The sequence below is a fragment of the Ctenocephalides felis genome, unplaced genomic scaffold, assembly GCF_003426905.1.
Source record: "Ctenocephalides felis isolate EL2017-DRISC unplaced genomic scaffold, ASM342690v1 CF-g0.4_SCAFFOLD_01170, whole genome shotgun sequence".
Classification (NCBI taxonomy): Eukaryota; Metazoa; Arthropoda; class Insecta; order Siphonaptera; family Pulicidae; genus Ctenocephalides; species Ctenocephalides felis.
In genome coordinates, this window is record NW_020537324.1 from 29,865,259 (window position 1) to 29,870,172 (window position 4,914).

The window sequence follows — 4,914 nt, forward strand, 5'->3', positions numbered from 1 at the left end:
TTAATAAAAAACCAGCAAATAAAGAAGAAAATAAGTTAAAATAAGCAATTTTAATAATTTTATTGCATAAAAAGATAACTTATTTGAAAAATTTGATATTTTTTATGTATTGATTTTTTTTTTAAATTATGAACTTTTTTTCCAAAGCAATCGTGCTGCGCGACTGTTTTAGAGAAAATATATCAAAGCGCTTAAGCGCCGCCATAGAAATGTAAGCAAAATTCATATTTCTTAACTTCTCGAAGGGTAAGTTATAGTAATGGGCTGAAAATCGAAAATGAAAATTTTTGCATATCTTTAAGTTTCAGGTGTTTCTCAACATTTTGTCATACCTCAAAAAATGGATTGTGTTTTGTGTGTCCGCATTTTTTCGTCACGTTTTCGGGCTCACGGATCAACCAATTTGAATGCTTTGAACAAGCATTCGATTCTTGTTGATGCGGAGATTTGCTGATTAGTTTTTGGCAAATGCAAAGAGTGCAGAAAATAAAAATCGAGTTTTTGAAAGAACGGAGTATCCGATTTGAAAGCTCCAACATTCAATTTTCAATGAATGGGAGAAGTGGTGATTAGTTTTTGGCAAAGACAGGTCTAGCCATTTTAAAGGTACAGAGCTAAATGTACAAAAAATGGCACTTTTTGAGAGAACTAAGCATCCGATTTGAATGATTCAAAAAACTTTCTGTCTGTGTTGACAAAACAATTGCAAAAGTGTTTTTTTGTATATCGAAAATAATTCAGATTTTAATTTTAATTCACGCTAACATTCTAAAAGTTTACTTATATACTTTAAATTAATAATTTCAACTTGGCAATTCAGTTTATATAATTTTTATGAATATTAGACAATGTTACAGTATGCATTTATAATAATCTATTTGAAAACATTATATTCCTCGAACATTTCGTTACGATACGAGAAGTTCCAGCAATTTGCCTGAAGCCACAATGCCATACACTACTAGTTATTGATAAAAATCTGATAATTTGATGTGAATATGTCTTATAATTATTTTTGACCCCCAAATGGCATTTTTTTCACCTTTTTTACTCGTTCTTCAAAACTGCTAGACCTATCTCCCCAAAATTTAATCTTTTTCTATATTTGGTCAATATAAGTAAAATGTTTTTTGAATTATTGAAATTGAACGTTTCGTTCTCTCAAAAACTGAGTTATATAAGGTACACCAAAATTTTCAGAAGGTTTTGAAACATAAGGACTTATAAAAAATTCCATTTTCGATTCCTTGCGATTACTATAACTTACTTTACGGAAAGTTAAAAATCAGCTTACACTCATACTTTTTATAAATTTGGTCTTATTCGATTCAGAATGACTTGACATTCTTTTGGAAGTTCAAAACTATGGAAATGATTCAAATAAAAAGATTGACATACGTTTTGACATAAACTTCTCATTTAAGTATTTGCATAAAATTATATACGATTTTATTATCGGGTAGATGGTCCGGATTTAGCAGAACGTTTCCATGGGTTTATAATCTATTCAAACACATTGTATATAATTCGAGTAGTTCTGAGCATATGAGAATCTGCGTGTACCGAGAGAGAGGTACCATAGGTACTCCGTACTCCGCAATAAGTTCCATTCAGCGCTCAGCGTGTACATTGCACTATTATGTTATGATGCAATAGGAACAGAACTTCATTACTATGGTAATTAGAGTATAATTATTCAGGAGTTTCCCAGTTCATTCCGATGATGCAAATATTATTGTGCTGCTGATTCTAATTTGGTACGGCATTTAGCATAATTGACCTATGAACCTGGCGAAACATAATTATCACTTTTAATGACATGTATAAAATTTGTGTATAAAACTCAAAAATATCAGATATAAATAAAACTGCAAGTTCTGCAAGGATATAATGCTTAATCTTCGTTGATCACTTAAATTAACTTTCGGTATGGTAAGTTATAGTAATCGCAAAAAAATAAAAAAACGTAATTTTGCATATCTTTATGTTTCAAAGGTTTTTGAACATTTCAACATATATTATAAAGAATGAATGTATGTGTGGATACAATTTTTCAATCCATTTTAATTATTCAAAAACATCCGATTTCTATTAATAGGGAGACGTGCTGATTAGTTTTTGGCAAAGACAAGTCTAGCCGTTTCGGATATACGGCTAAAAAGTACCGAAAATGGTAATTAAGTTTTTGCAAAAAACGGGGACTGCTGATTAACTTTTGGCCAAGGCAGATCCACCTGTTTGAAAAATATGAAGCAAAAAATGCTAAAAATGACAGTTTTGAAGAAAACGCAGCATCCGTTTTGATTGATTTAAAAATATTTCACTTCATAATAAAAAAATTATTATATTTTTGCGAAGGCAGGTCCATCGATTTAAAAAATGCACAAAATATTGTTTGTCTGTCGAATAAGGTCTCTACAAATAGTTATTATTGATTACAATACAAATAGAAATAGGTGTAACTAGGTAGACTGCCATTATCGTTGATTAATATACAAATAGAAATAGGTGCAACTAGGTAGACTAATACAATACAAGTGTACAGGTATACTATTAACCAATTAGACAGGTAAACAAATAAATAGACAAAAATGTAGAAAAAAGCCACGTAGACAAATAAACTGTTACACTTATTAACTGCCATGGTAGGCTATAGGCAAACAGGTGGACAGGTATTTTGATGAACGAATGTCCAGATATAGACTGAAGAAATAAAAGAGAATAAAGCTGTATTGAAAATATGGTGTTTTGAAAGAACGATGAAATATTGAATTTACAAAAATTACGAAAGCACGAAAAGATCACCCTTTGCAGGAACACTAACAGGGCCAATATCTAAAGAAAGGGAAATTCATTTTAATCTCTGTCAATCCCAAAATCTTTGACAATGATAAAATTTCGTATTCTTAATCATAAAATTTTTCTTGCTATATAATTATTGTGAACAAGAAAACAGTGTTTATCTTTATTTGTTAACGGTGTCTTTAAAAAATAGTAAACCAAGGAACCAACCTCGGATAAAATAGTAATGTTATGGCATTGGTAAAAACTGTATTTGCTGTGCAATCAGGCAATTTTTACATAAAGCCTAACCTACAAAAAGCACAATCGTCAAATAACAATTTTATCAAAAATGCATTTTTCTGATTTCTCTATGATATTACAAGATTTTATGTGTAAAACGCCTAATAGCACGAAAAATATATAGCTTTTTGACTGTTTTTACTACCAACGCACACGAATACAGACCCGTAAGATAGTATTACCATACCATATCTATTTTATCCGAGAATGGCACCTAAGTGGAAGTGTATCGTTATAAACTTTGGCATAAAATGTTATAAACCATTAAAAATCTATTCATTGTAAAATATTGCTAAATCTATATATTAACTAGTGGTGCATGCTATCGTTTCTTAAGGCAAATTGCTGGAACTTCCCGTACAATAGAAATATATTCGAGAAATATTAAGTAATTTCAAATAGATTATTATAATTTTTATAAGACAAAACATAAGAGCAAATAAATTAGACGAAGACGTTTAAATATATTTACATAAAAAGTAAATAATCAAAACTTGATCAAGCGGAGTTAGAATGAAGGAACTCATCTCATATTTCTAAGAATTATATGAAGTATTAAGAAAATTTTAGTATTAAATATAAAACCCGAATCATTTTTGACAACAAAAAAATGAAATATATATGTATATATATTCTGACATTTTGGGAAAAAAATTGTTTGCCTTCTTAAACTAATCGTGTTTTCACAAACAGAATGAATCATTCGAATTGGAAGCTTTATTCTCTCAAAAGCTGCGATTTTTTACACTTTTAGCTTATCTCTGATCACCGTGTCTTATCATTACAAATTAAATGTTTTTTGAATCATTCAAATCGGATGCTCTGTTCTCTCAAAAACTAAATTTCTATTTTATGCTTCATATCTCCGAAATGGTCGGAACGACTTTCGACAAAAACTAATCAGCACGTCTCCTTATCAATGGAAATTGATTTTTATTGACTATTTCAAATCGGTTAGCCCGTGCTTTCAAAAACTTATTGTTAGACAAAAAATTGTATCCAGGCATGCACACTTATGTGTGTGTATAAATAATACACTTTTTAAGGTATGCAAAAATTTTCATTTCGGTTTTGTGACGATTGCAATAACTTATGCTAGGAGAAGTTAAAAACATATAGAACATCTTTGCCATATTGCTTTTACTAGAAGAGCAACTTTGAAATATAAGTATTTTAAAGTATACAGTATCTTAATAGAGCAATTCTTCGCCCTAGATTGTACGCATTGATGACGTTAAAATGCTGAATAAATCTTCACCAGCATTTTTGTACTTAACTTCAAATTTTAAGTGCTCGCATCTCGAAAAACTTGCTATAAATTTAGTTAGCGTGCGAAAATAAGTAAGCACTTATTCGAGAAGAGTCGGTATATATCGCAGAGCACGCCATAGAAATGGGTTAATGGATAAAGTGGGTTAATGGTAGTTTTAGCACGACGTAATATACAAGCCAATAAACAAGGCCAGGCCTCACACTAATTATAATGAAATAACAAAAGAAACAACGAGCGGGCGGGAATCCTGTTATAAAAGTTGCCGGCGCTTTAAAGCATAACTTTGAAGAGAGAAACAAAAAACATACAAATCGGGTCATGAACTATGCTGCATAATAAATTCCATAGCGGATATCTGTGCTTTTTTATACACTTTCCGTAGTCGGATACTTTTTGTGCGATGAATATTATATTACAATGTGAGATAGTTACGCCATGCGATGTGTTGTGATGTATAATGAATTTTAAAGTTTCATGTAATTCTGTATAAAACGCATAAAAGTAACGGAAATAACTTCAGTTATGAAATATTTGATAGCAAGTAATTAAAATTTATT